Here is an 11712-nt window from a genome sequence, read left to right on the forward strand (position 1 = left end):
TATTGTTCACTTTTATTAAATGAAACTAAATGAAAGGAAACTTAAAATAGTTAATGATTATAAATGTCAGCAAGAAAATGTTTCTATAAAATACATTCACGGGTATATTACATTTACATTAACCAGGCAGTGATATAATGATACCATAGATGCAATTATGGTGGATATTTACTATAGTAACCACTGTAATACAAGGTTTAATGAAGCTAGTTTAATGAAGCAAGTTCATCTAAATGTAAAGGTAACAAACTCACAGAATAATGTCCAGTTGTCAAGTGTCTCATTTCTGTAATACTCTTTCAGCACCAAACAGAATTCCATAAATATTTATTATTTTCAAAAGGTTTTCCTGAACACTCTCACTATCTTCAATTGTTCGGACAAACACCTGCTATATACACTTGCAGAAATATACATTTGACTATTGCACCATGAAGTCGCTGCATGACTAGAACTAATGGATGTCAATGAATATGTCCTTTACCAAAACTCCTGATGAGCACTGAAGCTTATTTGATAAAGGCATTAGGCAGACCTCAAGTACACATCCTACGCATATGTGTACTTGAGGCCCAAACAACACCGCACAAAGACAGTAATGAATTGGACACCACCAGGAGGATGCAGGAGACAGCGAAGACCAAGGAAGACATGGAGACAGATGTTTCATGAACACCTGAAGAATGTCAGTGTCCCATGGGAAGATGTGGAGAACTAGTCCACGGATCGAATACGTTGGAGGACACTTGTTGCCCAATGTGCCCAGCACAGGACTTGATGATGATGTTGTGAGTTTATCCATAACTTTGGGATATTTTTCTGTAAAGAGATTGGATAATTAAATGTTAAATGCATTTATGTAATAAGTTTACTGATATGTGGGCATGATTAAAAGTATGTCATTAATAGCAAGCAAAAATAACACGATTTACATGCAAATGGGACAGTTATCAGCAGTGTAACTGATCTGATCATGACAAAATAATCGAGTATCTGATGTCGTGTGACAAGTCAGATTAGCTTTTCCACTCTTGCAAACAGACAGAGGAAGGTCATGAGGTGTGGAGAGACATCATGGATCATTGGAACATCAACAGACAGGGTCCAATTTGTAATAATTTTAAATAATACAATGCAATTAATATAAACTTTCTGACAGTGTGTGGGGCATCTGCAACTGATTTGCAAATATCGCGATAAATATGTACAGGAATTGAGGCAGTAGCCAATGACAGCACTAGGAGTAAAAGCTGCAGGATTATGTACGAGTATACAAATATGTATGTGCATCGTATGAATTTGAGAACTTGTTAAATCTTGTGAATTATTAAGACTTAGAGACTATGTTTGTACTGATTGGGCTATGGGTTTTGTAAGAAAAGGTTTAAGAAACAACAAATGATTGATAAAATGTTTGATTACAGGTTAAAACCAACACATACATACCATTGTGAATATTTGCCTTTGTAGCTTTTCGTCTCCCGTTTACTTCTCCTCAAACAATAATCAGCTGACTGAGTCCGAAAGGCCCTTTTGGTCTTTTCAGCTGAAAAAAAGAGAAAATAAAATATCATTATGTATAATATATAGGATTATTTAAAGGAAAAATTACAGATTTACCTTACAATTTTTGGATTTTAAATTATTAGGCATTAAAAGCATGGTAAGTGTTGTGGTTACTATGCATTTACAACAAATATTACTATAAAACTACCAATACTGAGGTAAAAGCATGGTAAGTGTTGTGGTTACTGTGCATTTACAACAAATTACACATTAAAACTGCAAATACTGTGGTAAAAGCATGGTAAGTGTTGTGGTTACTATGCATTTACAACAAATATTACTATAAAACTACCGATACTGAGGTAAAAACATGGTAAGTTTTGTGGTTACTGTGCATTTACAACAAATGACACATTAAAACTGCAAATACTGTGGTAAAAGCAAGGTAAGTGTTGTGCTTACTATGCATTTACAACAAAAATTACTTTAAAACTACCAACACTGAGGTAAAAGCATGGTAAGTGTTGTGGTTACTGTGCATTTACAAAAAATGACACATTAAAACTGCAAATACTGTGATAAAAGCATGGTAAGTGTTGTGGTTACTATGCATTTACAGCAAATATTACTTTAAAACTACCAATACTGTGGTAAAAGCATGGTAAGTTTTGTGGTTACTGTGCATTTACAACAAATGACACATTAAAACTGCAAATACTGTGGTAAAAGCATGGTAGGTGTTGTGCTTACTGCGCTTCCACTACAAATACCACTTTGGAACTAATTACTACTTTGAACCTGATATGAATATATATTTCATATATGATTAACTGATTGAAGGTCTAGGCCTAAGTTATATTACGTCACGTGACAGACAGTGTTTAATCACGTTAGTTTAGTAATGTGTTTTGAATTAGAAACCAATGAAACGCAAAGACTCCGTGGAGATGGCAGATATAATGCAGTGACTGAACATGAGAGAGCTAATCTGATTAATATCGACAAACAGAAAAGACATTATAGCAAACATTATTTGGACAGCGTATTTACGACCACCTACCAACATCTGGCACACGTGACCTGATGCCAAACATCGCGATGTGTTCGGAATGAGACTTCTTCGACGCTATTTCCTACTGATACAGTTCGCGTCTGTTATTGCCGCCACAGGTTTCCCATTGAAAGCAATGGAGTTCCTAATTCGCCATAGAGTGACGCCAAGGGGCGACTTCGGCGTCTGCTAAGTGACGCCTCGGGCGCTTGACTGTTAGATTTTGCTGTATTTGGCCGAGCAGTGATTTGGGTGGCTCGCCAATGTATTAGATGTCTCCAATACATAAAATAAGTAAGCTTGACCAGAGTTCTTGTGGGGAGAAGAATTTATTGAAGGTTTGTAGTGTAGCAGTCCTTCAGCAGTGATGTTCGCATGTCGCCCTTCAACAATCTTAACCCAACGTTCTGTCTGTGGGACAGAAATGTATACATGAAGACATAGCCTATGGGCTACAACAATAGAAACCTGTTAGGACCTCCCACAGGAGATCGATCTAACTTGCTAATCCACTCTGATTCTTTGTCATTCACACCAATCAGTTTCTGTGGGCCATACATCTGAATGGGCCAGTCATCTGTATGGGCCATTTGGCACACACCTTTGCAGACACAGACAGAGTGGATTACATCTGAGGCACAGTAACAATGTAATTGCATCTGACTATAGTTAACTGAAAATACACATAATCTTACATGACCATGCTTGAGTTTTTGACGCCTTGGGAGTGAGAATGGGTTGATGTTACGGACGTGAGAGTTCTCCGTACGTGAGCGCTCTGAAAGCGGCACTAAAATATGCTTTAAAACTTTCACAGAGACATCAAAATGAAAACACAAAACCTTTCTTTAAAGTGAGTTTCGTTTTGTATTAATTGTATCTTAATTTTAATCAATGTTTCATCAACCAATTGCCTGGATTTAATAAATAAGAAGTAAATATAGCAGACGATAGATAATAACGAAACGGAGGCGCCAGCGCGTGAACTGGAGCTCGTCTCATAAATGAACCGAAACTTGTGCGTATAAGGTAACCTACTTGCCTCACAGACATGTCTACTTTTAAACATAACAATTCAAAACGAAAGAAAACAGACTACAGACTGCTCTCTGCTTATGTACTCCGTATGAAATGTGCATTTCTCTCTGACGCATCTACTGCGAAGATCGCGAGTCACCTCAGAAATCCTTGTGATATATTCAGTTTGTGCTGGTCTGACTTAAATAAAATAGTCTTTAAAAATTACTTTCTGTTTAAGTCAGTTTTGTGTTTGTGTAGACCATATCACATAAAAGAACATTAATGGGAACATTAAAGAATGTTTTTTTAAAGTAACTAAAAAGTTACTTTTAACAGTAATGCATTTTTTGTGTAAATAATCAACAAAGTAATTGAGTTACTTTTTGAATGAAGTAACTAGTAACTGTAACTAGTTACTATATCTTAGTAACTAGCACAACACTGGTCCTGACACGTGTTGTCTAACTCCAATTGAGTTTACAATGTCTGTAAATGACAATCCCAATGCATCTTTTTCATTATCTACATGTACATTAAAATCACCAACAATTAGTACTTTATCTGCAGTCAATACTAATTCTGATAGAAAGTCAGCAAATTATTTTTTATTTTTATTATTTACTTGTTTACAGAATAAAATAACAAGACAAGCTTCAACCCCCCCACCCACCCCGATCACTCCCGCATACATTCATACTACAATCACAACCACAATCGTCCTCAAATTCATAGTGTTGCTGGAAAGCAGACTATAAACAGAAAAGAAACACAAAGCGAACAAAATTAATAGAATAAATCATCAATAATACTGATCAAAAATCAATAAACAAAATACAATACAGTTAAAACATTTATGACATAACACATGGCACATCTTTAAGAAAATACTCTAATCTCTACATCTCTAACTCAAGTAAACAGACATTCCATTTCTTTTCATGCTCAGTTATTCTGTTATTATTGGTTGCTATAATTGTTTCCAGCATATATTGATGATAAACTCTATTCTTAAATTTTTTATACATCATTTTGATATAGTTTTAACTTTAAAAATAAACATTTTACCCATCAAGATAATCATATTCAAAAAATGTGTGCATTTACCTTCAAAGACACATAACAAAATATTCTGAGGTGTGATTCGTAAAACAATATCCATAGACCTTAACCATGTGTGATGTGGAGGCTGAGGCAGTAAGATCCATTTGCAGAAGTTTATTAACACAGGTAACAAAAACGAGGACAGCTGACATAAACTCAAGCTGGCAATAGAAGAGAAATCAGGCAGGCATAAGTGGTATACTCAGGCTGGCGTTAGTAGAGGGGCAATCCAATAATCCAAGCGAAACACAGGCAAAGGTCAGGACAGGCGGCGAAGGTGCGAGAGTATGTGAAACCGTCCAGGTCAGAGATCGAAGGTCCAGAGATAACAGAGAATAGTGCAACACAGACAGATAGGCAAATCAATACTTCACAGAGAACAAAAGAGTGAGCAGTCTATATAAAGGGAGGATAAGGAGCAACAGGTGATAAAGCTGAAGATGATGAGGGAATTCAGCAGGGCTGGATGCTGATGAGTGTAGAGAGGGGAGATGGGAGATGAAGTCTTAATACTCAGGAGAAAGGGATCTAATGACACCAGAAGGAGGTGTGGTAGAGCGTTCTGTGACAGAGCCCCCCCCCCCCCCCCCCCCCCCCTGCGAGCGGCTTGGGTCCTGGATCCTTGGGTCCCCTGCGAGGTCCTGGATGTCGACGAGGTCTTCCCCGGGGTCTGGGAGCAGGCCGATCAGGATGGTTACGGTGGAAGTTGGTAAGCAATAAGGGATCCAGGATATCCTGGGGCTGGAGCCAAGAGCGTTCCTCCGGTCCATAGCCCTCCCAGTCAATAAGATATTGCAAAGACCCGCCGCAGCGTCTGGAGTCCAGGACATCTCGCACCCGGTAAGCCTCTGCGCCCACGACCTCAATGGGGGGAGCCTGCACGGGTATGCTCTCCTCCTGGACCTCCTCTCTCCTGGGGGTAGCCGTGGCTCTGAAAAGAGACATATGAAAAGTGGGTGAGACTTTGTAATGAGCAGGCAGAGCCAATTGAAAAGAGACGGGAGAGATTTGGCGCAGAATTTTAAACGGTCCAATGAACCGAGGGGATAGCTTTTTGCTTTGCAGCTTCAGACGCAAGTCTCGGGTGGAGAGGCACACCCACTGGCCGGGACGATACTGAGGACCGCCACGCCTCCTCCGATCCGCATAATGCTGATAGTGGCGGATGGCACTCTGCAAATGGACATGAGCAGTATCCCAGGTAGCTTCACTACGACGGAGCCAAGTGTACACTGCTGGGAGGTCCGATGGTTCTCCTGTCCACGGGAATAGAGGAGGCTGGAACCCTAAAACACATTGAAAGGGAGTCAATCCTGTGGCCGGTTTAAGCAGGGAGTTCTGGGGATACTCTTCCCAGACCAGAAAGCGGCTCCAGTCCTGCTGATTTTGGTGGCAATAAGTCCGCAGGAAGCGAGTGAGGTCTTGGTTAAGCCGTTCAACCTGCCCATTGGCCTGAGGATGGTATCCAGAGGTGAGGCTGAAGTTAATATAAAGCTTGGAGCAAAGTTCCTTCGAAACACGAGAGGTGAACTGCGGACCTCGATCAGTGATGATATCCTCGGGAAGACCGAAGAGACGGAAAACTTGATTGAGGAGCGCCTCTGCGGTCTGAAGCGGTGTGGGGAGGCCAGCCAAAGGGATGAAACGGCTGGACTTTGAGAAGCGATCGACTACTGAGAGGATAGTAGTAAACCCCTGAGATCGTGGCAGATCCGTGACAAAATCTATGGCGATGTGGGACCAGGGACGTTGTGGTACTGGCAGAGGCTGTAAGAGACCAGCAGGTTTCAGGTGAGATGACTTGACAGTGTTACAAGTGGTACATTGATGTACAAACTTTATGACATCAGATCGAAGTGAAGACCAACAAAAGCGATTAGAGACCAACTGAGTGGTGGCTGAAATACCCGGATGTCCAGCTCAAGGGGTGCAATGAACCCATTGAAGTACTCGGTTACGGAGTTTGAGGGGGACATACAGACGATCCGTGGGGCATTCAGGTGGAATTGGATGTCTTTGCTGAGACACAGTGATTTCAGAGATTATATCCCACCTTACGGGTGCAACAATGAGAGTGGAGGGCAGGATAAATTCTGGTTAGAAGGTTCCCAGAGGCTGTCGAATTGACGAGATAGGGCGTCTGCCTTTCCGTTCTTCGAGCCTGGCCGGTAGGTGATTTTAAAATTAAATCTGGAAAAGAAGAGGGACCAACGAGCCTGTCGAGCATTCAGACGTTTGGCAGATCTGATGTATTCCAGATTTCTGTGGTCAGTGAGAACTGTGAAGGGCTTGAGCGCACCCTCTAACCAGTGTCTCCACTCTTCAAAGGCCGCCTTCATAGCCAGGAGTTCCCGATCGCCCACATCATAATTGCGTTGAGCTGCATTGAGCTTGCGTGAGTGGAAAGCACATGGATACATTTTAGCGGGACTACCATGGCGTTAAGACAGGATCGCACCCACACCAGTGTTAGAGGCATCCACCTCTACAATAAACTCCTTCTCCGGATCTGGATGACGGAGAATGGGGGCTGTGGTGAATTTTGCTTTCAACCGTTCAAACGCCGAACTGCACTCCGGGGACCAACGGAAACCTCTTCCTCCTCCCTGAAGAAGGGATGTGAGCAGAGCCACAATCATACTGAAATTACGAATGAATTAGGAAAGGGTAAACAAAAACTCACCGCAGCGGGATCTCGAGATGCGGGTCTGACAGGACAGGAAGCCCTCAGATGACCGGCTTGTCCGCAGTACATGCACAGATGGTTGCGTCGTCTTCTCTCGCGTTCAGTGGGGGTGATGTGAGTATAACCGATCTGCATCGGCTCAGGCTCTGGACTGGTACGGGACTCGATATTCAAACAGGATCTGAATTGTGTGCGTCGAGCCCGGATCAGATTGTCGAGACGAATGGCGAGATCCATGATTTGATTGAGGGTCTTACCATCGTCACGACACGCCAACTCACCCTGAAGGTCCGCATTTAATCCCTTTTGATACAGTGGTTCCTCAGTGGTTCAGTGGTTCCTCCCCCCAGTTAGTTTGAGCCGCAAGCGTTCGGAAGGAGAGAGTGTGATCTGCTGCAGTTGAACTTCCTTGACGTAGAGCGAGCAGTAGTTCCCCAGGCTCCTTTCCTCCCGCGGGATGTTCAAATACTTCTCTGAAGTGGGTAACAAAAACATCATAAGTAAAAGACGAAAGCTGACCTCCTGACCACATCGCCGTTGCCCACTCCAGCGCCCTTCCATTGAGAAGCGAGCATACAAAGGAGATACGGCTCTCATCCGTGACGTGCTCCCGGGACTGGTTGAAATAAATTTCACATTGCATGAGGAAACCTTTACACGTGGTGGGTGATCCATTGTACTTTTCGGGAAGTGACAATTTGGGATTTTTGGAAGAGGTAATCACGACTGGCTGAGAAGGTGCAGCGGGAGCGGGAGCCTGAGCCTGATTAGCGGCCACGAACTGCGGGGATAACGCCCGAACAGACCTCACAAGCTCCTCGGTGAGAGAGGTAAGTTTGACCAACTGCTGACGATGTGTGGCCAGCTCAGATGCTTGAGAGGAAACCTCATTGGCGAGGCGGTGAAAGTCTGCTGGATCTTGTGTTGGTGAAGTATTCTGTGATGTGGAGGCTGAGGCAGTAAGATCCATTTGCAGAAGTTTATTAACACAGGTAACAAAAACGAGGACAGCTGACATAAGCTCAAGCTGGCAATAGAAGAGAAATCAGGCAGGCATAAGTGGTATACTCAGGCTGGCGTTAGTAGAGGGGCAATCCAATAATCCAAGCGAAACACAGGCAAAGGTCAGGACAGGCGGCGAAGGTGCGAGAGTATATGAAACCGTCCAGGTCAGAGATCGAAGGTCCAGAGATAACAGAGAATAGTGCAACACAGACAGATAGGCAAATCAATACTTCACAGAGAACAAAAGAGTAAGCAGTCTATATAAAGGGAGGATAAGGAGCAACAGGTGATAAAGCTGAAGATGATGAGGGAATTCAGCAGGGCTGGATGGTGATGAGTGCAGAGAGGGGAGATGGGAGATGAAGTCTTAATACTCAGGAGAAAGGGATCTAATGACGCCAGAAGGAGGTGTGGTAGAGCGTTCTGTGACACCATGACTGTATACTGACCCAAAACTTAGCCACATATGGGCAAAAATAAAACAAATGCATCAAGTCCTCCTCCTCATCCCCACAGAACCTGCAACGGGGATCCTTTTCTATCTGCCATTTCAACAAAGATTTTTTTGTTGCAATAATTTTATAAAAGATTTTAAGTTGAAATATTCTGGAATATGAATCAATTGTAGTTCTATAAATTGTTCTAAAGTAATCTTTCCATAGAATTGGATCATTAAATTCATCTTCCCAAAACCGTCAGGATCTGTTTGGAAAAAGTGCAGTGCCTGTGACATTTAAATTCCAAATATATATTATTTTATTTATCTTTACACCAGACAACCATTTTAAGCATCTTGTTGGTGGGAGACAAACCATTAATTTATTCTTCTTACCATTTTGCAATTTTATTTTCCAAGTTTTAGGAATTGCAGAAATCAGCTAGTTGAATTGTAACCGACCGAGAGAAATACTAAACAACTATCTCAAGTTTTCATAAGAAATAAATTCTCCAAAAGGTCATTGACAAAAAATGGGGTACGTTGCTATTCCCCTAGTGGAGGAGGCGGTCGCAGCGCACCTTTGTCCGCCCTCTGCGAGATGGCGCCCAAAATCTGCCCGTCCGCCTTGCAGTCGGTGGCTGTTCTCCAGATCCTGTAAGGCGATCTCCTCCGTGAGTGGGACGAGAAAGGCTCGGATCCAGCTGCCGTCACGGATTTGAGGTGCCCAACGGACCTTTCCCTTCGCGCCACAAAATCCGCAGCTCAGGCGTTAGGGAGATGCATGAACTCGCTCACTGTCACAGAGAGGCACCTCTGGCTGAAGCTCGCTGACATGAGGGAGTCCGAGTCCCACGGGTCTCTTCGGCCCAGCGGTGAACGGGATCGTCGACCGCTTCCCCGAAGTGCAGAAGACCTCACAGGCTATGAACCTCTTTCTGCCTCCATGCTCCAGACTCACCGGACAGTGACGGTAGAGAGACTCTGCCGAGGGAAGACACGGGCTCGCCTTAGGGAGCCGTATCATGGAAGAATACACATATGGGGTCGCCGTAGGGACCGCAACATATGGACCCAGCCTAACACAGGTTCCACACTGCTTACAAGTGGTAGGCCTAACCCCAGACGTTCCACACGTACTGTTGTGGAAATTTTAATAGTCATTGATCCCAAACAGGTATCATAAGAGAAAGAACCTATTCAATGTATAAAAGTATATGTGTGTACGTGCTTGTGCGTGACTTTTCAGGAACATATGGGACAGGACCTCTGACCTTAGAGACGGTCAGTTTTGGCCAGTTTATTTCAGTACCAGTTTGTGTCTTTAAGTAGAAACTGAACAGCAGTAAGGACCTTATCTGAGTGGGTGAAAGGTACAGCGGGTGAGGAGGAACCTTGAAACCAGTATAAAGGCTGTCTCATATCTTCCTGTTGTGTGTCACTCTCTTGCACAGCGTAACTTCTGTGTACTAGACTGAACCTATTCTTGCAAGAATAAATACTTTTCTTTTTATTAATTTGACTCTGAGTGTCTCTTACGCAGTGATGATGTTTAACAGAATTTTTGCCACAACAATTTTGGTGTCAGAAGTGGGATTCCTTGGAAGTGCCTTCTGGACCTGAGAGCGGACGGTGTTTGGCCACCTGGACTGAGCAGTTCCAGCTCTACCTCGTAAGCTTGAGAGAGAGGGGCCGACCGCTGTCGGGTCCGGGAGGGGCTCCACTGGAATCAAAAGAAAGCGAACCCGTGGCAACCAACATATCTCTGGTAAGAGACGTCTAAAATATTTTCTTTTGGGGAAAAGTATTTTGTTTCGGGTATGAAATGTGAGTGAACCATATTGGCTGAAGGCTGTTTCTGTGGTACGTAATCTGAGATTAATTGAGATCTATATAGATCAAGAAATTTCAAACAGATACGAGGGAAAATGATCTGAGATTAATTGAGGTCTGTAACAGAACAAGAAATTTCAAGCAGATAAATAATCTGGGATTAAGTGAGAACTGTAACAGATCAAGAGATTTCAAACAGATAGGTACCCTGAAAATTAGTTGTTCCACGACGGAGCAAATTGTTTTTAGGTACTGAGGCTAATTAGGGGGAACCAGAACAGTTTTTGGTAAACCTTAATTAGGAGGGCACTAATAGTGCAACCCGACCGATTTGGGTTAAAAGAAAAAATCGGGTCTGTTGGGGACGCCTAACAGATCAGGAAAACGCGCGTTGAAGAGAAATCCACAGAGAACAGAGAAGCAGCCAATATGGGGAAGTCTCAAGGTAAGCATGCAAAATTTGATACACCGGTTTTTCTATCAAATGAGAAAATTATGGGGGAAAATTTATGTTTTAGATATTGAAAAAACTGAGAAAATACCATTATTTCCCAAGGGAGGGAACACTGAGCACAACTAGACTGAAAGTAGTGCGAGAATCAGTTGAACAGGGCAGTGAGAAACAAAAAGGTTGTTATGGCTGCATTCAACATGTGTGAATAGGCAGATAAAAAAGTCAAACTGCCAGGAGAAATAAAGTTTTTATTTCTTCATCCAGTAAATGGATGCATGACATTAGATGTCTGAGAACTTAAATTTACATGATAAGGATTGAAGTAGCAAGCAGCAATAAGGCTGTCTGTGTGAAATAGAGGGAACTGTAAGTGAGAGACTTGATGGAAGAGGGAAGTGAAAAACAAAAAGGTTGGTGTGTGAGATATGTGTGTGGGGATTGTTAGCAAACAATCATGTACTGGTTAGATAATGAAGGAACTGGCATGTAGAGAAAAGAAAGAATTAGCATGTAGAACAGAGGATGCAGAAGGAACTGACATGTAGGGAAAGATTGAGAAGGAATATAGTAGAAAACTATATGTGATGAAAATAAAATGTCTGACAGAATTTATGGAAGTC

The 11712-nt window shown here is 42.5% G+C and overlaps 1 long non-coding RNA gene across 1 annotated transcript; it reads right to left on the reverse strand.

Moving 5' to 3' along the window:
- Positions 1–680: 680 nt before the first annotated feature.
- On the reverse strand, positions 681–2650 carry LOC143707240 (uncharacterized). The gene is made up of 3 exons (XR_013193125.1): positions 2567–2650; positions 1447–1546; positions 681–804 (listed from the first exon to the last, which is right to left on the reverse strand). It is a non-coding gene; the product is annotated as an uncharacterized LOC143707240 (long non-coding RNA).
- Positions 2651–11712: the final 9062 nt, after the last annotated feature.

This window comes from Siphateles boraxobius, unplaced genomic scaffold, assembly GCF_051911475.1.
Source record: "Siphateles boraxobius isolate OS27281-9 unplaced genomic scaffold, OSU_SipBor_1 41, whole genome shotgun sequence".
NCBI lineage: Eukaryota > Metazoa > Chordata > Actinopteri > Cypriniformes > Leuciscidae > Siphateles > Siphateles boraxobius.